The sequence below is a fragment of the Talpa occidentalis genome, unplaced genomic scaffold, assembly GCF_014898055.3.
Source record: "Talpa occidentalis isolate TD23 unplaced genomic scaffold, MPIMG_talOcc4v2.1 talOcc4.8, whole genome shotgun sequence".
In the NCBI taxonomy this organism is placed as follows: domain Eukaryota; kingdom Metazoa; phylum Chordata; class Mammalia; order Eulipotyphla; family Talpidae; genus Talpa; species Talpa occidentalis.
Window position 1 is genome coordinate 94,020,115 of NW_023605194.1, and position 27,753 is coordinate 94,047,867.

Here is a 27,753-nt window from a genome sequence, read left to right on the forward strand (position 1 = left end):
CTACTTACACACCTATAACTGACACCAAACATTCCACTGAGACCCAGTTCTGGATTTCAGGACAGGCTGCATCACGGTCTTCTTTGTAGTCCACTGAGGGCCTCACATGTAATTGACTCGATCCTCAGTGGGCCCTTAAGTGATGGACAAGCCCTTACACTTCCCAAGGTGTCACTGAACAAGAGCATGTTGAATGACTTGGCTGCTCTCCAGACCCATGATGACAGCACAAGGGTCCAGAGTGCCCACTTCCTGTGCAGCCAGCCAGGCCCACTGTCCTCACTCTAGATCCCAGTCCAGGCTCACCCCCAACCCTTAGCTGCACTCAGCTCAGTTGCCTGAGAGTCACAGGGACACTGCCAGTGCTCCTGAGGACAAAAGAAATAAAACTCCTCAGATTTAGCATTTTTCACCCATGTTCCCACTGTACCCCACTCTTTCCTCCTATTTTTCCTCTCCTCTCCTCCCCCTTCCACCCCACTACTTACAAGGAAAAAAATAATAACAAATAGGAAGGCTAATTCTAAGTTTGTGCAGTCCCAGCGTGTATCCTGGTCCGCCTTTAGTCCTGTTATTTTCTCCCGGGTCTAGCTTTGACAAGACTGATGACATTTACGTTTTCCAAAAGCTTCAATAAGAGGCACTTTAGCTGCAATCACCTCCATCTAATTTCCCCAGTCAAATTTTTTTTTACTTAAATCACACAACAGAACTAGGGCCTGAGCTGTTCTGACAACTTGTCACCAAATAGGGCTCAGCCCAAATGGGCTGTCTTGAAAACCAAGGACAAAAGGGGGAAAAAATGGACTAAGTGGCCTGAAAATGAAGTGGAATGGCTGGAGGAAGAGAGGAGATTGGCGTGAGTCAATTTGTTAAAGTTCTAGAACAGATGGCTTGGTACTCTTTGGGGTCCGGAATGAAATGAGCAGATAATGTGTCTGTTTCTCTAGAGAGGAAGCCCTGAAACACCAGGGCTGGAAGGGGCCATTTGGCCCAGTGTACATGAAGCCTCCATCCCAGAGAGGAAAGCAGTGGCTCCTGGATCATGCAGCCCCTGGGGCAGTCCCCCCAGGAAAGGAGCGGGACCTTTCTTCTCAATACCTCTGGGTGGAAGGTTAACCTCCTAGGGAGCCCAAGAACCAGATGCTTTACTCCAAATGGAAGTGGAGGAAAGACACTTGATGATGCATTGCATCCTTTGTTTAAAATAAATGTTTTGAATACACACACACACACACACACACACACACACACACCAAAAAGCACTTTAATAATACTAGCTCATCTCCAAAAATTTTCAAAAGGCAAATCCTTGTGTGCATCCACCACGCAGGTCAAGGAGCCTTGCTCAAGCTCCCTCTCAGTCACTAATGCTCCAAAAGGGACCATTGTCCTGACAGCTAAGACCATGGGTTAGCTCTGCCTCATTTGTATTTTATACAAATTGAATCACATGCCAAATGTGTGCTTTCCCGTGTCTAGCCCATGTTGTTAGACATGGCAATGATCAGTTATCCACTCCTGTTTTTACCGAGCACCCCACTGTGTAATTATTACCGTTCACACACTTACCACACTGTTGGTAGACATTTGAGCTATTTCCAGATAAGGGTTCTTATCAATAACCCACGATGAGCTTTCTTTATGTCTTGGTGCACGTAATGTTCGTTTCTATTCGGGTCCAGGCCTGGGGACTGTATCCCAGTGCATGGGGTGTGCATGGTTGGTTTCCGGAGCTGCTGCCCAGCAATTGTCCAGCACAGCTTCCTCTTCCTCCTCCACCAGCCAAGCTTGGACATTCTGGGTACTCTGGTCTCACCAGCACAGGGTTCATTTGACCATTTTGGGTGCGTGTATGTTGCTTTAGTTTTTATTTCTCTCATTAAACATTTGCACCTTTGCTTATTACTAGGTATTTGGATAGCTTTTGTTAAGCGTTCTTTTTTTTTTTTTTTCCCCTAATGGACTGCCTTTGTTCTCATTGATTTATACCAAGTCTTTGTACATTCTGCCGACAAGTTCCTTGTCAGTCATATGTATCCAGGTAGAAAGTGTGACATGTCATTGACAGAGAGGACTTTATTACACCAACCTCAACTCCTCACTCTCACCCATCTCCCAGCTTGGCTTAGCCCCAATGCCACCTGCCCCATCCATTCCAGTCAGCCCAGGCTGCTGCCAACATTTCCTATCCTATGTCACCTTCGTGTGGCCTGGGTGCAGGTCCCCGAGGTCACAACCTAGAGGCACCGTGGCTGTCAGATGCATGTGCACCTAGTGCTTGTGCCCTGGGCCTCACGCCATTCCTGGCACTGCCCAAGCCTCCCATGACTGTGAGCTCTGAAAAAATCTGGATGTTGACAAGGGTGAGCTCTGGGTGGGAGCAGAGGGTGTGCTGAAGGCCTGTGGCTGTCTCTGCAGCCCAGAACAGCACTGGAGGAGACCTGTCACTGGGAGGCCCTTTATGAACCCCAACACCTGGAAAAGAGTCACTTGAATAAGCATTTGTTTTGAAGTGAAAACGCCACCGACCTGGCTACAAGACAGGAGGTCAAGATCTGTCTCGTCACTGCTGAGACTGACCAGCTCGTTCCAGTTTGTCCACTACAACCTCCAGTATAGCCCTGAAAACCCTGCATCCCAAAACCCCTCAGGGAGAGGGTGATTTTTGACCCCCCTGCTGCCTCTAAATGGCTGTGTGTCTTGGAGAAATATAAAATTCTGGGCTATAAAATCTTCATCTATAAATTGAATTGAAAGTACCCTGGAGGAGTTTTCCTTTTCCTCCCATCTCTGACTTTTTGTTGTTGCCATGCTAGGATCTTCTAGTAACTTTCTTTCAAGAGGCAAATAAAAAAATATTCCACCATGGAGGAGAATGCATGCCCATCCCCATGGTCACTTTCCCCAAATGATGAAGGCTGCCAAGTACTCTGTGCCAGTGTGCCAGGCACTGCACCGCCTTGCCTCTATGCTCACAATTCCCTATTACTCATGGCTTCCCTGGGACATAAGCATTATGTCACGTTCTCATTTATGTGTGTGGAAGCAGGGTGCAGAGGATTTGAGCACCAGACTATAACACCACACAGCCAGTCAACAAAGGACAGCAGTTCTCAGTCCCCAGTCTGCATGTTTCCAAAACCCCTGGACTTGGCCTTAGCGTGTTCCACCAACTTATACCTAATTTCTCGGTGCTTTCACATCATCACTTGTAAAATGGCGCTCTCACTACCCGCCTCACCTGTCTCAGGACACGGTGCTTTCGTGTGTGTTATCCCACCTGATAACTTCCTGACAGAGCTGTCAAGCTATTAAGTGAGAGCTCTGAGAAATTAAAAACTGTCTCTAAACAAAATGGATTGCTAATAACAATGTCTGGAGAAAGCCAGAGTGAATCCACAGGTTTGGACAAGAGGAGGAGGCAGGTCTGAATGTTTCCTCTCTCATATCAGCTTCCAAATCTGATATTGTATGTACCTAGAGAAACCAGAAACTCATAGAAGGAGGAAAACAAAAGATATGAGAACAAAAGAGAAATCCAGAATCTGGGGACCCAGCACCAATTTCCCAGCATCTACTTCCATGAGCCTGAGAAGTTACTGAAAATGCATGGATCTGATATTTCAACTGCGGTAACCAGGCTGTTTTGAGTTTCAAGTGGCATGAAAACCTTTGTCTTACCATGTCTGAAGATGGAGACTGGACACTATTCATTGGAAAATTAAACAAGTCTTGGTCCAGACAGCGAAAGGAAAATTAAATAAAAGAAACAAAAATCAAAGTAAGTAGTGGCCTGGGAGAGTTGGGAGAAAAGCCAGCAGAGGGACCTAACTAGTGTCAGGAAGAGACCTGTGCCCGAACTGCAGCCTCTAAGAGGGTTTTCAGGTGTCAAGGGAAACAGAGAAATACCTGCTCCAACTGCTACTGAGGTTTGATGAAAATTATAGACTTTGGTCCCGGGAAAGTGTACACATTAAAATCACTTACCCAGCATGTTCCATATGGCTCAGGAGCTTCACAGACCCATCTACCCCCAGAAACTCCAACTACCACCAAACCCTCATTTTTAAGAGAAGGAAACCTAAGACCCATAAAGGTATGCTGCGTTCTCCAGGATCAGCAAGATCATGGGCAGGCAACCCCCCCAGACATATCCCAGCATTCCTATCTCCAGACCAGCTTTTCTCATGGAGAGATATGGAAAAAATTCCTCTCTTCAAGGCCAAGGTGCCCCAACTGTCCTCCCTGCAAGCGCCCTCTGAGTGTTCTCGTCCTCGCTGTCCATACTGGAAGGTGCTCATGCCCCTGATGTACCCACAAACTGGGCATGCGCGTCCATGTGCCACTTCATCATGATGGCACATTAGAATCAGGGCAAGCTGAGCTCCTGCCCCTGAAGCTGATATATACCCCAGGCCCTTGGACAGAGACCAAAATGGCAGGTACAGATGGACAAAACAGATCCCATTAGTGGCAGTGCTCTTGATTTGAAACTCACTTTCATCCTGGCTCTGAGCACAGATGCCATCGTCCTGGGCCTATCAGGGAGGGAGGGCGTGGCTGCCCCTTAGAGAGGGTGTCAAGAGGCCCTCTCCTTCAGCCTTTCCAGACGAGGCATGCAGGGATTGAGGATGTGTCCAAGTGCTGTGACAGCACTTCTGGGGGGCAGAGGGCATTGCCAGGTGGTGGTATCATGCGAGAGTTCACAGCCATGCAGGGCCCAGTGGGGGTGAGTTCCAGAGAGAAATTCTTCATCTTCATTCCAGGTTCCCTGGGTTCTAATAGCCCCTCAACAGCTGGCTGATGTCCGCAGAGATCCACATGGATGCAGCTAAAGTCTTGGATTACTATTAATTTTATTTTTACCATTGGTCACAATCATTGGAAAGTTTCATCCACCTTTACCCACGCCTGCTCTGGATGCTTCCTTCAGCCTGCCAGGCTCTCTCTGTTCACTTCCCCACCTTTGTTCACAGTTGTTCAATTAATTTACTTCCAGAAAACAAAATCTACTGTGGGGAACTCTTGCCTCTGAAGGCCGATTCCCCGCAGCCGTGTAGCTTCTCCTCACAGCAGTGCTCAGGAGAAAGTGTCAGGAAGGAGGGGCTCTCCTCAATCCCCACTGCCACGCTTGTGTTCTCTGTTGGGCCCAGAGCAGTTACAAGCCGGCTGCTAGGAGAGAGAACAGAGCTTTGGCCTGGGGAATGGCATGTGCCTGTGGAAGCACAGGCTCCAGAGTCTGCAGCTCTGATTCCAGAACAAACATCTGGGGCCACTGGGAAAAGTGGCCCAAGTTGGACTCCCCTCTCTTCATCCCAGAGTGCATACCCAGTTGCCTGCTCCTAAAATGACACCTCGTTGGCTGGCTGGTTGGTTGGTAGGTGAGTTGGCTGGTTTTAGGCCAAGACTTACCTGTGAGCCTGTAAGGTCACCGGGAGGGCACTTTATTGCTTGTCTCCACAGCCTAGCTCTTCCGTCCTCTTTCTGCTCAAATTTTGGCACAGAGGAGAGAAAACACTTTAAAACATGGCAGCTCACTCACTGCATCGAGGACTTCATGTGACATCTGGTGGTTCCCTCTGCCCTGCCTGGGAGCTGTAGCTAGTGTGACAGCTCCTTGGGGCAGCCCCCACTCCCTCCAAGTCTCCAGGCCCCCACATGCCTCATCTCCATTGCCTCTGCACCGTCTTACAGGGACGTGTCTTTGTTTGTGTCTTCATTTTTCTTTTTAATTTTATTATAATCTTTTACTTAAAAATCACTTATGTGAGACTTACTGTGTGCCAAGCAGTATTCTAAGAATTTATAAAGACTGACTCCCTTAATTCTCACGCCAATCCTCATTTTGCAGATAGGGCGATGGAAGCAGGGTAGCTAAGCAACTTGCCAGAGGCTGCGCAGTCCAGGTAGTAGCAGGAGGCCAAGTTGCCGCCCAAGTCCAGGCCCCCCACCATGATATGAGGGCGCTTTTCCCTGCTTGGCTAGTGCCCCCCATCACCCACCTAGGCATCTTCTCCGGGTTCTCCTCCTCCCCTCCCCAATAGCCACCACATTTGCTGTCATGCTGCTCTGTCTCAGGATCCATTTCCTCTTCTTCACTTTGCTGGATGTCCCAGCTCGGACATGAAAAATGTGCACCAGCTCCCACACACCCCAGCCATACCTGCTGTTGCTTCCCAATAGTTTTGTCTAAAAACTCATCTCCTCCATGTGGCACCTCTAGCAGTTATGCCAGGATATGCTGTGGGCAGAGGCCTTAGGCCTGCAGGGACACTGTTGCTCCCACCTATGGTTTAGCCTCAAGACCTAAAAAGCCCACATGTCCCTACCCTGCCTCCAGCAGGGCCTGTCTAAACCCAACACACACACCTTCACCTCATCCAGCTTGCACTCCCATAAGTCCAAATCTCCCCACCCAGACCGCTGCCCCCTCTGCTTCCCTCAACTCTATAACTTCACAGCTGCAGGCAGACCCCATCCCTGTGTGACCTTGGGCTCCCTCCTGTCGCATAGGCTTGGAGGGCTTGGGCAGACCCTGCTGGAGTCTGATTTCCATCTGTTCACATTTGGGGCCTCGCTACTCTCACTTGAATGGTCCCTCTGTTACCCTACTCTGTGCCTGGGCAAGGCCTCTCCGATGCAAGCCTCATTAAAAAGCACCCCATCTCTCAGCTTTCACAAGGAATAAGCTACTGTCTGCTTCTCTTCCCCAATCTGCATCTCATTTGTTACCACCACTTTCTTCCTTTGGGTCCCTTCAGTTTTCTAGAGCCCATTAAAACAGCCGCGTCTGCCTTACTCATATAAGATTAGGCTACGAGATAGGCAATCCCCCCTCCTCTCATGTCTTGGGCAATTTACTCTTCATCTTCCTGAGCGTGTCACATGTTTTTTGTCCTTCTCCAGCATTCTTTTTTTTCTCCCAGGCTGGGATTTGAGTTTGATATGAGTGTTGCCACCAGTCATCCTCTATTACTCAGGTTGGTGGGGCGGGAGGGAAGGCCTCCAAGTGTTTCTCACTTGGATGCTGGGTACATTGCTGGAGTCGGCCCCCCACAGAGGAAAGGAGAAGGAAGCCATGGGCACAGACAGCCAGTAATTGGGGGCAAGTGGGGGTGCAGGGGGAGTGATCCTGGGATATCTCTAAGCTGCAAGGCACTGGATTTTGCCTCACTCTCCAGAACGTTTATCTGAGAAATTGCACCTCCAGATTAATAAAGGCTGCAGAATAAATAAGGAAAGAGGAGAGAAGGGAGGGAGAAAGGGAGAAAAGTAAGCTGTATGGGACATAGAGAACAAATCTCCAGCCCTTCCTTAGCTGCACCTGGAGTCAGCCTAGTCTGAGTTAAAGAGCAGCACGTTCACCGTTAAGCTGAGATCCTCAGCAGCTAGAGTCACTAGCACATAGTATCACAATTTCCAACCCCTTCTCCTAGTGCTTAAGTGTTCCTCCCAAAATTAAATAACTGATGTTCTAGAACTGGATCATGGCCCTCTGGGACTCAGATGTCACTCCATGTACCACACAGTCCCAGACAGAGTGACACACCCAAGGTCTGTTCTGAGGACATGGACGGAGCTGGGGACACAGAAGCCAAGTCAGCCTTGGCCTTTCAGCAAGACTTCAGGAGCAGAGGAGCCCCCTGCAACCTCCACCCTCCACCCACTCTGATGCTTCAGTGCCCTTCCAGGCACTCATCCACTCCTGAGCTCAGGGTTGGAAAGTCAAGTTGTGCCAACATGTTACAGGGCCACCTTAGAGTCAGACTAAGCGACAGGAGGGAGCTCACACCCTTCTTAGATCCCTGATCAAAAAGAGAAAGAGACAAGAGCAGTGAAGTCACAGTTAGTAGTGGCCAAGAAGCTGGCAAAAGCCTACGTGGGCCAGGGGGATGTGGAGCCATAGCCACTGCACTCTGAGCTGGCAGCAGTGGGAGGGACCCACTGCCAGGCTGAGCTAGACTCACCCCCAAGAAGCATTTGACCCCCAAGCAGGGTTCGGCCCCATTTTGATGACAAAACACAGTTAATAGCTTTGAAAAAGCACAGTTGGAATAAAAATTGTTACCAAAGTGGGTCCTTCAAATTTTAGATAAAAGCAATTGCCTGTGAAAGCTTCAGTCAATCGAGTGGAGCTGAATGCAGTGAGATGACTTAATGCAGCGATGATAGAGTCAGGAGCCAGTGTAGGGAAAGGTCAAAGGGATGGTCTATGTCTGGAAGCAAACAGTCCCTGTTTGTGTTTGCCACCAGAAGAGGGGCTTGGAGGGGCGGGGGAGAGAACAGTTCCCTTCTCCACCTGGGTTCCCAGCTCATCTGCTTAAAGCGGCCTGGCTGCTGAGATTGTATACTCACCCTAGCTAGCCCGAGGGGGCATGGACACACACGCCCCCTCAGCTCACGTTAGTGAGTAGTTATTTCATATCAAGCATGATGCTAAGTGTGTTGCGAGGATTGCTCTAGTAAGTCTGGTACTTTCACATTTTGCCCAGGAGGAAACTGAGGCAGAGAAGTTAAGTGATCTAAAGAAGATACTTGTAGAGAGAAGGAACTGGATTATCATTCCAACTATCTGACTCAGAACCTGCCATCCTAGCCCTGTGGCTGCACTGCCTGCTACACACACATGAACACACACACGTGTACACATACATGTGACAATGGCATCATCAGTCCCAAATTAAAGGAGGGTGGATCAGACATGGGTGGTAGTAGAGGTATGGGCAGAGGCATGGGTGGACACAGGGACATTCACAGACATGTGGATCATCTGATGACAGTTGTAGGACCCAAAAGTAAACAACTCATCGTATTCTATCAAGGACGCCATTCACTGTGAAGTTCACAAGGGAAATCCAGACACAGAAACAAGGCCAGGTGGGTTCTGCTTTATGGCTGTGACCAAGTTCCAGGGCCTGCAGACCAAGGACCACATGATCAGCTTCCGCCCCGGCCCCAGGCAGCCCTTTGTCCCTCTCTGTATTTTGTCTCTCCTGAAAAATTATCTAGGAAGAGTAAACCTGCCAGGGAGGAGAAACCAGAGCCACAAGAAGCCTGACCCCGGCAGGGTCTGCCCCACAGACCCGGGCACAGCCTGGGCAGCCTGGCCTCCTCTCCAGACCTGCGTGTCCCCTGTCCACACGTCAGTCCACCTGGTCAGGCAGAGGCAGCTCACACTGAACAAGCCTGAACCCAAATGTGGACCCTCCAGTGCAAACTGGGTCCTCCTCTCTTGCTCCCCCCTTCAGAGACTGGCACCACTACCCCACAAGTTGTACAAACTGGAAATTGCCCCAGGAGTTGGGAAGGGGAGAGCAGATCCTACTGGAAAGTGTCCTCGGACCCCAGAAATGGGGAGTGACAGAAATGCATGGAGGAGCAGAATGAAGCAGCAGCAACCAGGAAAACAAGCTAAATCATCCTTCCCCATCCTGAAATAAGCCCCGGAGTGTGCTCAGTGGAGGGGCACACTGGCTAAAGTCCCGTGGGGGTAGTGGGGTGACGACCACATGCAGGGCAGGCCAACTGCTGCAGAGGAGGGGGGAAGATCCTAAAGGGTTTCCTGATACTCAGAGGCAGTGTGTGGGGGGTGGGGGGGCCTGCGGGCTGTTAAGCAGAGCTGGTGCAGCTGAGCCCAGGCAGGAGGGAAATCAGTGGATGCTTAAAATTTTAGAAAAACCAAGGTAAACGGCCTAACTAGAGAAACCAGAGGTCTAGTGTGCCACCCAGGGAACAGAATAGAGAAAAATAGCACTGAGCGTGGGTGAGACGAGTGGATGGCTAAGCTTGGGGCTGGCCAGGGACGGCTTCTCTGCACAAAGCATGCAGGTAACACTTGGTGTTTCTACAACGGAGTGTGCTCTGTTCATTAAGTTCTAAATGTAGCCATGTGGCAAGATTTCTTTTCTGGTAGCACAGCTATCCCCAGCAGGGCACAGGAGGGGAAGAGATGTGCCAAATGGCAAAACTCCATAAAACTAATTACCTGGGAAATTTTGGGGGGAAAATAGCATTGTGATACAGGTGTTATGTGTAGTTTCCAAGTCAGGAAAGGCCCTACATTTATGAAATGAATGAAATGAATATATTGAATAAAAGAAAATATTGAGTATGTGATGTCTATTAGCCTCACAGCTCCACAGACTGAATAACTCATTAAATGTACCCTCAATGCGTGAGTGCCAACAGCCACACTGTGGACTTCCCACAACACTCCTGTCCAATGCTGAGTCAGAAGCCTCCTCTTCTGCGTGTTTGGGTTTGTATTTTGAAAGTTCCTGTGGCCCAGACCTGAGCAGATCATCCAGTCCTGATTGGCAATGCTCCAGTCCAGCATCAACCACCCTCCAACTGAGCGCCAAGCTCCCCACTCACCCCAGATGTCCTCCAACACTGACTCTATACATCTCTTCCCTTCTCTATAAAGATGAGAGTGAAGAACAGATTAAAGTGATGATGTAAATGCACTATAAAAAATATACATTAGCCGTGTGATAAGAAATATGAGCACTTATCAAAATAAACTTCCAACACCTCTTCCTGCATCCTCAAGCTCAACTGATGCTCTTGCTTCTTGTCTCACTGAGAACACTGAAGTAGAAAGCAGAGAAGCTTCCCCAAGTTTCTCCATTACCCACACATGCTAGGGGTAGCTGATTGCTTGGCCCAGTCTCCTGTCCTCTGACATGGACCAACACACGCAGCTCATCCTGCCTCTTCCTCTTGTGCAGAGTCCCAGCTCCTCCCCTAGTACCCCTTCCTCTCCTATGTCACCAATTCTTTCTGTCCAGTGAATTTTTCCCATAGACATAGAGGTAAGACATCCCTAGGGTGATTTCCAGGGGGCCACCTTCTTGTGTTATCCCCACCCTGAATCTGTGACTTGATTCTAGTCAGAAGCACTCAACCAAGGCACAGGGATAGGACCCCCTAGATTACATTATCTGGTAAAGGTGCAAGGGCCTTGCAGATGGGATGAATTTCCTACTCCTATTGACTGTGAATATCCTGACTGAGCTTGAGCTAGTCAAAGGGAAGCCCTGAGACGGGAGCCTTCCTACAGCTTGAAGTGAGATGTCACACTGGGGAAGGCCACCATGATGCCTAAGCCCCTGGGCCTGGCAGCCAGCAAGGAAGTGCAGACCTTGTCCTGGATACAGCTGCAAGGAACTGAATTCAGACAGCCACCTGCATGCATACGGGGCCCTCACCCCCAAAAGGAACAAGCCCAGCTCCTCCATGGCTGGCCTCCAGGCCTGGATTAGAGGAAACCATAGGGTCCTTGTACATTGTATTAAGCCACTAAGTTTGTGGTAATTTCTTATACAGCAATAGAAGACTAAAACAGCAGGTGACATGCTGTTATTTTTTCTATTTAGAAAACCTCTCCTGATCTCACTTCTGCTGCAGGTACCACCTCTTTTTCCTTTTCTTTTCATGGCAAAGGCCTAAAGAGTGGACTGATGTGGGTCTCAAATTCCCTCTAATTCTCTCTCAAACCTACTCCAATCAGACTTTAACTCCATCTCTCCTCAGAAACTGCACTCCTCTGAGACCCCCGTGACCTCAATGTTACCAAATCCTGCGGAAAATTCTCAGCTCTCAATTACCCCGCCATCAGCAGCATTCGGGACAGCTGATCACTCTCTCCTGCGTCAAGCGTTTTTCCCTTGGTGTCTGTAACACCACAATTACCTGCTTCTCTTCTACCCTTCTGCCTCTCCATGTCAGTCTCCTTTGCTTGTTATCCTCTTCCATCCTGGGCACTGGAATAGCCCATTCTCAGTCACCACCTACATCACTAGACCAATCCTATTAGCCTCATGGCTTCAAATACCTCCTAAAACTCCATAACTCCAAAATGTGGTGCATCTCAGCCTACACCTGTCACTCAAACTGCAGACTCATATCTCACATATACACATACACATGTAGCTGACAGTTTGCTCATCACCCCACATGGGGGTCTAAGTAAAACAGGACAAATCTGAGGGACCAGGGATCACTCAGTTGGAGGGTCCTCACCTGCATGCTGTGACTGAAGGACCTAAAGGCAGATGCACAGTGTAAAACAATAATAACAGTATACACTCACAGAGGGGGAGAGAGAACTCACAGGCTGACACATGCTCAGAAGCCATCTGCCCTACTCCTGACAGCTTCTACTGAGTAGAGACTAAGGTCCAAGTTGAAGCCACAATTGGCAAGCTTGCGGCGCTCCAGAAACACCCTCCACACCAGTGGTTTCACTGCCAGAGCCTCTGCAGTTTAACTGCCAAAAGCCAGAACTTGGCCCCTTTTTTTTCCCATCAACCCCACCCTACTTGGCGGTAAAGTTTCAAAACTACAACTTCTACCATCTTGTTGGCATCGGGGGGTGGAGTCTGGAAAGCCCCGCCTTCTACCATGGAGGTGGCTGTGAGCACCACCCACTGGCTGGGAGGCTGGTCCTCACTGTTCCTCTTACAATTTCCCTACTTTCAACCTCTGTCACCATTTCTATGGTGATGAAAGTCAGATGTCTGGATGCTGGGGTGCAGCCTCAGAAGGCAGTGCTCTCTAGGGCTGCAGTATCTTCAAAGGACATAGCAACTAGCCGTGAGGCATTGTCCATGCACAGCCAGTGTGGCCAAGTGCCACATTTCTAGAAAAGAGTCAATTAGTCCAACTCAAAAAAGAAAATAATTGAGAGGTTACTACTAAAATCATTTTCTCTCCACCTTCATCACAATTCTATCAAATAGTACAGCAGAAATGCACTTATAAACTAAATCTAAATGTGCTGGGGTTTTGGTAGTTGAGCTGCTGGCACTTTGGCAATTGGAAACATTGAGACATTGGCGGTTAAATCACTGGTAAGAAGGAATTTCTGCGAAAAACTGCCAGCTTGCCACTGTGGCTTCAATTTGGACCTCATGCCCTGCTCAGCAGATGCTATCTAGAGCGGGACAGACAGCTTCCGGCCACACACCAGACTCTGAGTTCTCTCTTTCTCTTTTTCTCCCTCCCTCTTTCTCACTCCCCATGTAAAAAAATCCTGTTGTTTCACATCATGTGTCTGCTTTTGGGTCATTTCCTGCAGTTGAAAGTACTTGAGTGAGACCCACCAATATGTCAGCCCCATGCCCTGGGGATTGTCCTTTTGGGAATCAGCATCTTACACTCATGTGTCTGAACTGGAGCTTCAGATTCCTGCATTTGGGTGCTCACTAAGTATTTCAAAGGTGATATGTCTAAAAAGGCTCTCTGAATTCTTGCTCACCCAGCTGCAGCCTTAACTTCAGCCTTAACTTTCTTTAGCCTCAATTTCAGCTTCAGCCTTAACTTTCTTTCATCTCAAACATCATATCTATCCAACCTGTCAGCAAACCCCTTTTTACCTTCAAAGTATATCTAAAATCTGACCATGTCTCACAAACTTTATAACTAATCCTTCTGCCCTAGCCACTATAATGTTTTAGAGATTGCTCAGTAGTTTCCTAACTAGTTCCTCAGTTTCTGCCTTTCCCCCACTATTCTCAACATACCGATCAGAATGTACTATCCAAATATAATCTGATAGTTCAGCCCCTACTCATCCAGAAGTGACCCATCATGCTCAGAGCTGGAGTTCAGACGTGACTTCATATGTTGATGTCTTTCCATGGAATTCAAGGCCCTTTATGATCTGCCCCTGCTACATCAAAAATTTCAATTCCTACCACTCTTCCTTTTGCTGCCTCTTCTCCTCCTCATTGCATCCCTGCAGTTCTTAGAACAACCAGGCATGTTCCCACCACAGGGCCTTTGCACTGTCTGTTGGTGCCTGTCTTTCAGACCTCTTCCCCTAGATAGTCAATGATTCTTTACTTCACATTCTTCACATCTTTATTCAAATCTCATCTGCTACTCTGGGCACTTTACCTAAAATTTCCTCTAATACTTCCTATTGTTCTTCTCTGCTTTATTTTCCTTCTTAGCGTTCATCATTAATATATTCTATGCATTACTTAATTTTGTTTAATGTTAGTTTCTGATACTGGAACCTCTATGAGGTCAAAGATTTTTGTCTCTTTTGTTAACTAATTAACCTCCCTCGTGTCTAGAATAATGTCTGGCATGCAATGTTCAATAATTGTTTCCTGTGTGAGTCACTAAGTAAATATAAGCCTCTGAAAACATTTTGTAGCTCGGGAGAGCAAAGGGCTCAGTTATAAGAATCCTTCTTATGAAGTAGATTCACTGCATGAAACAGAAAAAATAACCAAAAAATACTTGTTTAATATGAAATAAAAATGAAGGAGGGTTTTTGAAAATTTTATACCATAACTAGAAACTACATAATAACTAAATTATATTCACACTTAATTTAATACTGCAGAAAATCAATCAGTCGTTAAAGGATGGATTTGATAACAATATTTAACCAAAAAGGGAAAAAAGGAGAAAGAAAAGGTATGACTTCATTATTTTACACACAAAGTCATCAGTCTTTAAATATTCTAAGTTTAGAAAATCTACTTGAATTCACTTTCTTAAAAATATCTATTTAAAACATTCTCCAGATCACTGGAATCAATAATAGAGGAATTTTGGTGAGTAGGGAGATACTAAGAAAACCAAGTGATGAATGGCAAAACTAAGTAGGATAGGTCTAAATAATTTGCTTTAAATGTGGTTATAAAAATTGATGTAAAAGGCTAACCAGGATTAAAGTAACAAAGTATACAAAAGAAAGGAGAAGATAGGGAAACAAAAGTCCCACGCTGTTTAGGGAGGTTAGAGTTTTTATTCTGGCTTTGACTTTAAACAGTTGGAAATGTAAGGGTTTTTTAAAGCTGTAAGGTATCCAATTTAATTAAAAACTGGATGTTAGCTCTATCAAATCATTGTAGATGATAAATGCAACAATGCATAATCTATTTAACAAAAGCATGCTTAAAAAACCTTTGAATACAAAGTTCCATAATGGTAATTAAAATATATTTGTATATCATTCAAATCTTCTCAATTCTTTTCATTGAATTTACTCGATCAAAGACTGAATACAGTTTATTAAAATATCCCACTATGACTGTTTCTTGTCACATATAAATTATCTGATGTCTATTGGAGATTTTGCTTTTCAAAGAAGTCATTTTTGATAAAGAAGAGTCGCTGACCTACCACCCACTTCCTAAGAGGAGAACCAATGTCAAAAATCAGAGGGCTCTGTGAATGAGGAAGAGCCCGCAAAGATCCAGTGTAAGATAACAGGACACCTGAAAGTCAGAGGAAGACGGATGGAGAAAGGGCAGGTAGGCAAAGATCTGGGTCCTGTGAGAGAGATGGGACTGGTGGGAGGTCAGAGATAGTGTCCTGGAGAGAGGGGTGAGGACAAGAAATATGTCCTGAGCAAAAGTTTCAAGAGGTATTTAAGCCAATATGGCTAACTTGGCCTAGAGCAATGGCATCTGACGTTTTAGCAGTACATTCTTTGCCCCAAGTGAAACTCAGTGTGTGACACTCTCAAGAGTGAAGACTCTATCAAGAGCAAGCAGACACCTAGAACTCATCCCCTTGATCTCTTACCAACCCAAGGGCAGCCTATATTGCTTCCATTGAACTTCTACAATTCCTAGAGCCACGTTGGAAACGTAAAGACAAGACTATCCTGGGAAAATTTTTTTTTGTGACGTCTTGTCTACATAAAAAAATTTTGATTTTTAACAGATGCTATAAAATTCATGGTTGATTTTTATATTACAGTCATGAAAGTGATTACCACAGGGAGTATGATCGTTAATTTCATGTGTCAATTTAGAGACAGTTTTTGGAGGGGATTGACATTTAAATGGGAGAATTTTGAGTTCACAAATTGCCCACCATAATGTGGATAGGCCTCATCCAATCAGGTAAAGGCCAGAATACAACAAAAAAAATCAGCCTTCCAGAGCAAGAGGGAATTCTGCAGCAGACTGCCTTCTGACTTCATGGGCTCTATGGGTTAATCCTGGATCTGAAGTCTGTAGTCCATACTGCATATTTTTTGTTTGTTTGTTTGTTTGTTTTTTAAGTAGTTAGAGCACTTTTTTTGGGGGGGGGCAAATATTTGTCAGATCATATGCTTTATATATATATATATATATATATTTTTTTTTTTTTTTTTTTTTGGAAACAACCCAAATGTCCAAAAATAGATGACTGGATCAAGATGTGGTACATATACACAATGGAATATTATTCAGCAATCAAAAAAGATAAACTCATGCCATTTGCAGCAACATGGATGGAGCTAGGAAGAATCATGCTGTGGGCCTTCCCCCCCCCCCCTCCGTGGCGCTGCGGTTGAGCACTGGATTGCGAAGCTGCCCGCAGCCTCTGCAGCACCGGTTCGATCCCCGGCTGCTCCCCGGCCACCGGAGGAGGGTCCCACATGGCGTGCAGACCTCTCCTGCCACCCGCTGCTCCCCTCAGCAGTGTACTTCGGTCCTTCTGCCTGCTCTGCTCCCCGCTCTGGCTCTGGTGAATTCTCTCACCCTCCCGTGCTTCTGACTGTACCCAGTGCTTGTAAAAATAAATCTTTAAAAAAAAAATTTAAAAAAATAGAATCATGCTCAGTGAAATAAGCCAGAAGGAAAAAGAAAAATATCGCATGGTTTCACTTATAGCAGGAATATAGGGGCACCAAATAAGACGTCAGTGTAAAAAAATAAAAACAGTACAAAACACAACAAAGCAAAAACAGACAATTATAAATCAGAGACATCGTGCAGGGGAGGAGGAGGTGAGGGATGAGAGGGAGGGAGGGACGAGCACAGGGGACTGAGGTGATGGTGCACAGGTGCCTTGGAGAAGGAAATTCTATGGGGACTCAATCTGAGGGGGTGGGGGGAAGCAAATATTGTTTAAAATTTTTAAAAAAATTAAAAAAAAAAAAACATACTGCAGATTTTGGATCTAGCAACCTCCAAAGTCACATAAGCCAATTCGTTACATACACATAGACACAGGACCTGCTGGTTCTGTTTCCTGGAGAACCCTGAGAATATGGGGGAGGGGAGTAACTGATGCCCTCCCTCTCCCTGTGCTGTTTTGAAACACCCCGTGACTCTATTATTATCATTTCAAAATAAAAGGTCAAAAAAAGTGTCAGAGTCCTGAAAGAGAAATGAAGTGAGGAACAGTCCAGACGGAAGGGAAAGGGACATGTGGCCGCTGAGGGCATCTTGTGACCCTGGATTTGATCCCTTTGCTATCCAGTGCATTATCAGGGTCATTGGGGAAATTTGAAAGGGATGTCTGCGTGAAAAATTTATGAGAACTGTCAATATTATACATGTATTTTTTTCCTGTAAGTTTGAAGTTGTTTCAAAATCAATGGTTCAAAAGAAATCGATAGATCCACATGAGGTGTGGTGATGTATCCAGAGAGATTTAGAGCAGGGTCAGCAAACATTTTCCATAATCTGCCAGATAATAATTTTTTTGGCTGTGTGGACCATATGGTCTCTGCTACTACCAGTCAGCTTTGTTGTTATAGCACAGAAAGCAGCCAGAGAAAAAATGCAAACAAACCAGGTTTGCCCTGTGGTGGGCACAGGCTGAAGTTTGCCAATTCCTGATTTTGAATAACAGGTGTTTCTTCGTTGCATGCATATTAATATGCACAAAGATTCTTCACCAAAAAAATATTCTGTATAGTAGTAAAATGGTGGATATATATCATTGTATATTTGCCCAACACCAAGAGTGAAGCTGAATGTGAACTTGTGAACTGTGAACTTGGGGTGATCATGTCAATGCAGGTTCATCCTGGGAGCCAGATGTACCATCTGGAGGGGAATGTTAATAAAGAAGAGGCTGTACATGGGGAGGGGAAAGGCCATATATAGGGATCTCTGTACTGTATTTTCAATGTTATTATAAACCTAAATCTCTTTAAAAAATATTTTTTAGATATTCCTTCTTCTTCAAGACAAAAGAACTTGGGCCCAGGTGGGTCCTGGTCCAGGCTCACAACACCCAGTAGTCTAGGCTCACTGCTAGCCCCAGCCAGCCCCCAATCTGGAGGCACACTGGGGCACTAGCATCAGATGGAGAGGGCCGTTTCCCAGCGACATCACCCTGCATTTACCCCACCCCAAGAAAATCATCACAGTGTAAGACCAACTGAATCTTAACAGACAGATCAACACCACCATGGGGTGCAGGGGTGGGGCTGTTTGTTCTTCTCAGGGTGTTGGGATAGGTTGTATGAATGTAAAGGGGCCTTGAAGGAGGGAGCATGTGAATAGTTGGATATAGTCAGCAGAAAACTTTCAGTCAGAGAGATAAGCACTAAATGCTCTTGGAGAAAGGAAGTCTGGGAGATGAACCTGGACTCAGAGTGCAAAGAATCCTAAATACCAGGAACTTCCAGAAATGTCTTGTCACTGGATCCTGAAGATGGCTAAGAAATACAGAAAGAAGAAAATGATGTGAGGGCAGTAGAGGCCATCACAGGAGGGCTGGAAGGAAAATGAGATCTAGCCCCTTAAAGAGTCTGTGTGGAACAAGCCAAGCTTCCCCCCCACTGAACACACATCGTCAGCTCTGTAGGGAAGGAGGTCCCGCCAGGACTGGGGACATCAGACAGGGTGACAGCAGAGTGGATAGTAATTGGTTAGATTCTGGGTTTGGGGACTTGGGAAAAGGAAGAAACATTGTATTAATCATGGTCATATTTTCCTGTATTTTATGGTGTTTTGACGTCTTAAAAAGCTTGCTGGCAAGAGAGAAAGTTGTCCTCCCAGGGTAGCTCATTCTTAGAGATTGCAAAGAGTCTGCAGGAGATAGGTCTTTTTATATGCAAAGCAACAAATTCTGAGTCCATACCTCCAACTCACTCCTTATCACACTGCCAAGTCATTATTTCCCCTACCCGAGGTCACCAGCATCAGCCACCAGGCAATTAGCCTACAGCCCTGCTGGAATTATTGAAACTAGACAATCCTAACTCTGGCTCAGACTCTCCCTCACTCCTGTCTTCTGCCTTCTGACCAAAACCTGCTGCTTCCTCTGTGGGCGATGGCATGTGCTGGCCCCTCTCAGGAACCTGGGAGTATAATAAACTTCCTTCCTGCCTCATCCTCATTTCCTCCTACAGCAGCTCTGACGTCATCACACTTACTGACATGTACATTCTATTCGAAGTCATTATTAAATGGGCATTGAGTATCATGTTCTGTGTGTTACCTCTTGAAATTTTAAAGATTGTAAAATTGAAAGACTGTAGCTGCTTTGATAGAACTAGAATATGAGATGTCACTACACTTGAGGGTCAAGATGATGAGTTTGATTCGGGAATGCTTAGTATGAGATGCAGCAGGAAACGCATGTGTAGAAGTCCCCCAAATGCAAAACCCAATCCCGGAGCATTGCTAAAAATATTTCCTTCTGCCCTCAGACCTACTCCAACCACTCAAAATTCCCTAATGCTAGATCAGCCTCGTATCCAGATAGGCAGGGAACATGGTGGTTGTCCAGAAAGCCTTTAATAAAACAGTAAGTGCATTTTCAAAAAGGCAGTCTAGCACCCCTCCCAGCCATAATGCTCACCCTCTTCCCTATAGTGCCTCTTGTCTTCCAATTGAGCACAAAAGGGCCCTTGTGACTTGAGCACAAATGCAACATGAAGAATAAGATGGAACTTTCTTCTCCCTAAACTGCAAGCGTGCAGTGCCCTGTCCTTGGTCCATCCCATCTTCAACCCAAAACTGTGTGCACTTGCCTCAGGGTCTGTGTGATCCAGCTCACTCATCCACCCTTACCTGGCAGCCAGGGCCACGACAAATTCATCCCCACCTAACTCTGCCTTTCCTTCCCTGCCTATGCTGCAGTCAGGACCCCAGCACCATTGTCAGTCCTCAAACACCTTCTTTTGTCCACACCTCCAGACTTGGACATCTTTTCCCCTCCACCCAAATTACATTCTCCTCCCCTGGCACACTCACCCTGTTGGGACCAGATGAAATGCACCCTCCTCTTGAAGCCTTACTTAACTCATTAGGTCACTCACTCCTCATTATTTGTGTAGTTCTTTCGTTAAGATCTGCCTCCCATGCTGCACTAGCAGCTCCATGAAATCTGGGATGGACTGAGTTTAAATTCTTGGGTTTGCTCCTATAACCAGCATCATCTCCAGGCTGCAATCTGCTACTCTTGAGAAGCAATTGTGGATGATGGGTGACAACCCCTGGGAACACTACTGTGACAGTAGCATCCACAGCGTTGTAATTATTGCCACTTGCCCACCTCCCACCAGGAACTAGACACTAGACATGCAGGACAGACAGGACTAGTCATATTCAAGGCAGATAATAAGCCCAGTGGGCAGCGCTGGCTCTGGGCTTGTGCTCCCTGAGTTTGAAACCTTGCTCTCCGACTTCCAAGTGGCTACACTTAGACAGGTGAAATCTCTGAATGCCATTTCTTTATATGTAAAAGTGAACTAAAAGTGATAGCACACCTTCACAGAGTTGTTCTGAGCACTGTGTAACAATCTGTGTGACGCATGTAGCCCAGTGCCTTCATACCACTCAGTAAATCCAAGCCAGTGTTTATTGTCTCAGGGATGGTTGAGGTGTCCCCAACACTTTGCCAGGCTTGGAGACAATAACAAGCAGTAACATTCACTTGTGCGCTTGAGTGGGGGAGACTGGCACAGCACCAGGGATTGCCATTTGTGTTTCTAACAGCATCGAGCATGGGAGGGTTCTCACTCCAGTCTGTCTTGTAGAACATTCCTCCACCCAGGCAATGGAGGCTCAGGGCTGAAACTCAGCTCTACATCCTCTCTGTTGAATTTGATTCCATAGATTGGTTGCCCTAAAAGGTTGAAATTATAGTGTTCATATTGCGGTAAAAGTCCTTGCCTCAGTGCTCCTGTTATTTGTTAAAATGTGTAATAGCCGTCTCTAAGAACCCTGCATTAGAGGACAGAGGGGACACACTTGGCCCTTGACTGCCAGCAGTAAATGAAGCACCTCTGCATTTGGGGGAGGGAGCTGGGGCCAGGTCTGCATGGGGAAGAGGCTGTAGGCCACACACTGAGGCTGTGCTGGGGCTGGAGGGGCAGGAAGCTGCATGTTGAGCTAAACTTCCTCAAGAGGAATGCAGCTCTAGTTCCCAGCACACTTGAGTTCTAGCCCAGGGTGCTCATTTGCAGGAGTAGGAAGGCTTGCCCGAAACTCATCTAGGCCTGTATGTCCCACCACACTCCAGACTCCCAGCTCCTTCAGAATGAATAATTTGCTCTGTTCTCAGCAGCTGCTTCTTTGGAAAGTTGTCTAATAAGCCCAATCTCTCAAATAACTACTGCCAAAATTCACTTTAACCAGAAACTCCTGGATACCATAACGACCCACTCAAAGGAAAGACTTTCTAATGGTGAAATTTCAAGCTAGAAACACCCCAGTCCAGGAGAGATTGGGGAGATTAGTCATTAAGATTAGCTCAAATCACTCTGGGAGAAAACTGCCCATCGCCACTGAAGATTCTCCACCTCACGTGTGTCATTCTGACACCAGGTACTGGTGAAGAATCTGCTGAGTCTACTAGCTCAACAGGCCTGGTGCCAACAATTGCAGAGGCTATATCAGAGGTGCACATGGAGGAGCTACCCACTGCACAGCCTAGGTCCAAGGAAAAAGCCAGAGCATACCACCCTCCATCCCCCAAATCCCCCAAATGTGGCCACTAGTCACTCCACGGAGAAACTGAGTGAAGAGACAGAGGTCACAGTGGAGAAAGATGACGTGGTGACGTGGTTAGGGTCTTACTCTCCACTGGTCTCCTTGGTGGAAACATCCTTATGGTTGTGTGAAAAATGTTGGGAAGGTTCTCGCCCTAAAGAGTTGAAGAATTGTTTCCTTCTGCCAATATGCTTTAAAAAGAGTTTTCCAACCCCCCACCCCAAGTGTGGGGAGAAGATGACCCATGGAAATCGGTGGTTTCTCCACTTATTGAAAGTAGCCAAAGAAAAGTTAATTCACATGACTTGTTCCGCTAAGTATTTCTTTTATGAAAAAAGTTAAAATATAAATTTTGTAAAAATGATGTAAAAGACAAAGTATAAAGGAAATAGAACAAAATTATATAAACTGATTTATAGCTAAGATAGACAGTATCTTTCAGAGTTAGAAGCCATAATCATGTCTTCATTTTGACCATTCTTTGTGACTTTAAAATGCAAAGGAATCTGGAAATAATTATACCCATGGTGTCCTTGGGTCTGGTGCTTTGTCAGTGTATGGGATAAGCATTTTGCAGTTTCAGATCTATTGAAATGTACACATTCCAGTCTCCTTTGATCTATTTTTAAAGCCTGATTTGGTGTGAATCGTCAACTAGAGGATCTAAACTTGGAAAATATGTAATGAGCCACTGCCTTCCACTGGTCCAGATAAATCATTTCAAAGGCACCCATCTTAGACCATAAACAGAATGTCCATGCTTTGGAGAAGATATTTGGTTTCTTACAACAGGGCCCCCCGGGCAGCCCAGACTGCCTCTAGTAAGGCTTCACTTCCTTCTCCCATGATGCCTTGTGTCTCAGAGATTTACTCCTAGTTGCCCCTCCACACTCTACTTCACGGGTGCTAACAGGGTGGCCTTTCCTCTTTCCTGGCATGCAAGTCCTTCCAATCGGCTGGAGTGTGTTATGGAGTGTGGCAATCTCAACCCTGCATGCTTTGGAGGCTGCTGGAGACTCAGTGGTGCCAGGGGCTCAAGTATTCCAGAAAGCTAGGACCATGGTGGTCTCCAAACAGAAAAACCCCATGCATGCCTCTGGCCAGGGGAACAGAACCTATCAGTTTTCTACCCTTTCCTTTCTGCCACAGAGGGAAGACATAGGAAGTAAACATAATTTGATAAAAATGTGAATTTTCTAAAAGCAGCTGGATTTAAAGACTTAGTTTAACGATAAAAGGCATTTTCAAACTAAAAGTTAGACCCCAATATTTCCATGGCATCATAGCGGAAAGAGTGAAAATAAAGGAGAGCACACTGCCTCTTGGTATTGGCACCATCGAGTTCAGTACATTTCTTCCCATAGGTCAATTGAATTCTTTTTCCTAAGCAAAAAAGAATGCTTAAAAAAAAAACCCTAAATCGAGCAGTCGCTGAGTCCTGATTGAGGCTGCGGCTTCTGCCATCCTCTTATCTTGTATGAGTTCATGGAACAGGAAGAAGGAAATACTAGTCAGGAAGCCCAGCCTGGTCCTCCCAGTGGGATGTTATACACAGCGCGCCCTCGTGTCGTCCCATCCTCCTGACCACCAGCCCAGGGCCCTTCTCTGAATACACTGGTTCAGACAGGGGGGTTAGAAGAGCTGTAGGAGCTCAAATACCCTTGTGTTTCTCCCTCAGATGCCTGAACAGGAGTTAGGAATAATGTCCATTTCGGTCTCCCTGGTGGCGCAAAGGGTTGAGCACCACACTGTGAAGAAATCCGCAGCCTCTGCAGCGCGAGTTCAATCCCAGGCCAGCCAGGGAGAAACAACATGGTGCAGCAGACCTCTCCTGTCTCACCTGCTGCTCCCCTCAGCAGAGTATTTCAGTTAGTCTGCTTGTTCTGTTCCCCACTCTGTCTCCAGTGAATCCTCTCACCCCCCCCCACTTCTGGCCTGCACACCAGCTTTTATATGCATAAATAAAACTTTAAAAAAAATAATGCCCATTTCGTCTTTTTTATTCTTCCTTTCTTCCCCTCACTATGAAAAGCAACAACAGTCGGCCCCAAGTCATGAGCTGGTCCCACGGGGACAAGAGTGGCTCTTGATCACATCTGTGTTGGTGCTCAGTGCAGAGTGGACATGTCAAAACATACACACACAAACATACACAGAGAGATGATTGTGTGGAGGGAGGGAGGGAGGGAGGGAGGTGGAAAGAAAAAGACAGACAGACAAGACACTATTCCAGGAGGGGTTTGGGAGATTAGTCTTTAAGATTAGCTTAGATCACCCTGGGAGAAAACTGCTCACCCGCTCCGTGCATCCACCCAGCCCTGCTTCCTGTAGTGATGGCGCAGCAGGGAAATATTGGTGCTATTTGGGAGAAAAGAGGATGTTTCTACTTTTGGAGTTCCTAGCAAGATGCCCTCCCCCAGCCCACAGGAGACTGCAGCCTCTCAGAGAACCAAAGGGCCTCAGGGGGCCTTTTCAGATGAAGACTCACAAATAAACTGTGACTTACCCAAGGTCACGCTGTTTATCAGTGGGTTCCCTAGCTCTTGGTCAGGTGTTCCTTCCACGCTGTGCAGGGAAGATGGGCCCCCCTTCACCCGGGCCTGCAGTACAGACCCGTGCAATACTTTGTTCTGCCCACCCCTCTTCTAAAAGTCATTTAGTAGAAAATGGAATAGTAAACACTTCCTCTGCCACTTTCCCTGCTAACGGCCGTGACTTAAGTGCTTAGGGCTAGCGAGAGAGCTCAAAAGAAAATTCCTAAAGAGCTCTGGGCACCAAGGCGGCTTAAAAAGAGGGTGCTCATAGCTCATCTCCTTTTCAACAGCTGGAAGAGTCACCCTGACCCACATACAGCGAGGAACCTGAGTGTTACAACCCTGCTTTGAAGTTCTGCCTGAGTTGAGTTCAAAGGGAATGAAAAACTAGGTCAGTTGCCCAGGGTTTTTAAAAGAGAATAGAAGAAAGGGGAAAACAAGTTCTATTTCTAAGGAAATTGGTATTTTCCATTCTCCATTGTCTTGGTTCTGAACTAAAGGAAATAAATAAACTAGTAAGCTTGAGTTTATAGCAGAGGTATAAGCCCGAATAACCTAGAAAGAGCAGGTCAAAGAAATCACTTGGGCTTGGCCACCCCATTTTCCTAGTGCCCTTCAGGAATTATCCTAGTGAAGAGCAGCTGGTGGGAGTCAGTCCTGGGACTGGGGGTGGTGAAGGGCAGGACATCACCCTAAGCAGCTTTTCCCATGGAGGTAGCTACTCCTAACACTCATTTATTCGTCAAGTGTTTATGCAGCAGCTCTGCTGTACTGGGTCCTGCTATCCTGCTCCCCCCATTCTTAAAGGCTGCACATGCCCTCCTAACGGTGACCCTTCACTGACGGCCTGGCCCTAACACTGCACACAGCATCGCACAGCTTCAAATAAGCCTACAAGCAAGGTGCTGTTTTTCTCAGTTCACCACCAAGGCTCAGAGGGTAATTAAGGAGCCCAGGGCTCAAGCACATCTGCCTCCTCCAAAACCAGAGATCTTTCTGCATCAGGATCCATTGCAGTCCAGAGGCTGCTGGTAGCTTCCACATCCAACCATTCCTGACACCCCTGCCTTGTCCTCTCCATTCATCTCCAATGTCACGTGTCTCTCTCTTCCATGAGAGTTGAGCTCTGTGAAGGTAGAGACGTCTTACTCACCTTTTGAATGAAAATCTTTAATGAACTAAATGCCCCCCCCAAAGGCAAGTATCCTCAGGAGGGCCAGCTAAGAATGGGAGGTACTCTTCTGCCCCACACTGTTCCCCACGTCCAACCCCAGGGGCAAGCTCACTAACATGCCGTACACCTTGTGTTACTCAACATCTGGCATCATTGCCAAAATGCCATAGTCCTACACTCTTCCTCCCACAGGACTGGGCCTGTGAATTTCCTTCAGACCTGGTGTCAAAGCCCACCCAAGCAGAACAAATGATGTGCTCAAGGAAGGGCCTGTTAGAGACTGGGGGCAGCAAAATGGGGTGCAAGGCACCTGGGACCAGCAGCTGCAGGAAGCCTCACTGCCTGGAGTCTGAGGGAGCACAGGAAATAGCAAGGTCACCTGCACCAGGTGAGAGCTGAACACGAGATGGCAGTCACCCGAGAGAGCTAAGGTGGGAGACAGCCACCACGGCGAGCTCGGGCAGGCACGGAGGGACAAGCAAGCGGAGTAATGCCCTGGTATCCTGCTCCTGTCTCTACTGGCTGAGTTTCCCACTCACCATTCCCCACATATCCTCACTCAGGGAGCTAAGGAGGTGGCCCAGGAAAAGTGAGTCTCAGGACCGGAACAGGCAGGAAAGACAGAATGCATCAGAATGGGGAGGGGAGACAGAAGAGAAAACTCAAAAAAAAAAACCCTTCCTTTTAAGACCCCCAGGACACTCCCACCTGATGCTTCAGCCCTACCTGTAGGAGACCTGAAGTCACACCTCAACAACCAGGCCCAGCTCTGGACTCCCTTGGCTCCCAGCCCCTCAGTCTTGTCCACAGGCATGAACAGAGCAGAGTCCAGCTGCTCTGTCAGCTTCAGAGCAGAAGACACTCTTCTCATCTGAAATGTCTCAAGTCCGTGATGCTTTACAATAGGAGAGAGTCTTTGCTCAAGGGCCCAGCCCGGCCAGGTCGTGGAGGGCAAACAGGTTGAGTGGGTTCAGGCCATCATAGTCTGGTGCCATCTTGCTACTCCCAGCAGCCTGGCCTATAATCCACCTCTGCTCAGTTTCCCCTCCTTTAAAGAGGGCATGGATCCAAGTGACCTCCACAGCCTGGTTTTAAGCTTCTAGTGTCTTGGAAGGGCAAGAATATGAGTATTTTTAATCCTGGAAAGCAAGGTGGCCTGCACTGGTCAGGGAGGGAGTAGGCTTTAAAGCTGACCAAGAAGGACCACAGTACTGGGAAAGGCAGGGTGGAGAGGGCCCAAGCAATGGCACGGATAGAGGAGGGCCCCCAGCCCCTGCGGGGGAGCAGCAGAGCCACGTGCTAGTGTGTTTTAAAATCTCACTGGACAATGTGGGGCCTCTGAGGGACTAAGCAAAGCAGGTGGAGGGAGGTAATGAGCAAAGGAAGACGTGCCCCTAACAAGTTATGGATCCAAAACCCAAAACTTGTTTTCCTTTCCTTTGCTTAACTGGAGAGTGAGAACTTGGGAAATCAAATAAGAGCCAACTCTGGATAGTTAACTCAGAAATCAACTGCCCTAGAGTTATATTTCCAAATCAAAAAATCAGATTAAATCACTCTCTTGCTCATAAACCTTCCATGGTTCTTTTTTGCCTATAGGACAAGTCCATACTCCTTAGCGTGACAAGCAATCTCCCCCAGTCCCACACGGCAAATCCCCTGCACTGTGCAAGCCACTTGCTGACCACATTTCCCCTGTCCCTGAAACAAGCCGCTTAGAGCATGAACTATCCACTCATTCCTTCAGCAAAGATTTGTGGGGAATTTTTTAAGCATCTACTATAGGTCAGGCTTGATACAGCAGCGACTGAGGCAGACACAGGCCCTCTCTTCTTGACACAAGTGTGGGAGGGAGGTGGGACTTGAACAATAACCACAACGGCACTCGCTGGTGGGAGAAGGTGGGCTGTTATGTGCTCCGAGATATAACCCAGGGCCTAGCCCATTATTCGAGGGGCCAGGGAAAGCTTCCTTGCAGGTGCCTGAGAGATGCACAGGACTCAGCCCAGCCACAGGCTCGAGGGGAAGTGCTCCACTCAGAGGGAACAGCAGGCATGAAGCCACTGAGGCTAGACCAGTCGGTGAAGACAAGTCACATCACTGTGAGCACACTGATGTCCCTCTGGGTGTGAGTGTGAACGCACCATTGTATTTTATCTGGAGGGGGGAGGTGAGGGGGCACACAATTCTTTCTTTGGGAATCTGCTTCCCATCCCTCTTACCCTGTGGCAAGTGGTTTGCTTGTCCTTCCAGAGTCTACCTCTTTATGACATCAGTGAATTCCTCTCCTTGTAACCCATCCTCACTTCATTGACTGGAAAGTTCCATTTCAATATGTATTAAACTATAT

At 47.0% G+C, this 27,753-nt stretch overlaps 2 long non-coding RNA genes across 4 annotated transcripts in view; both read right to left on the minus strand.

The window, feature by feature from the left end:
* The window catches only part of LOC119234892 (uncharacterized), a 242,460-nt gene that overhangs the window by 214,228 nt on the left and 479 nt on the right, over positions 1-27,753 (minus strand). The gene's annotated exons all lie outside the window — the stretch shown is intronic.
* LOC129145025 (uncharacterized) lies at positions 482-27,647 on the minus strand. The gene is made up of 3 exons (XR_008550001.1): positions 27,626-27,647; positions 5,416-5,487; positions 482-5,175 (listed from the first exon to the last, which is right to left on the minus strand). It is a non-coding gene; the product is annotated as an uncharacterized LOC129145025 (long non-coding RNA).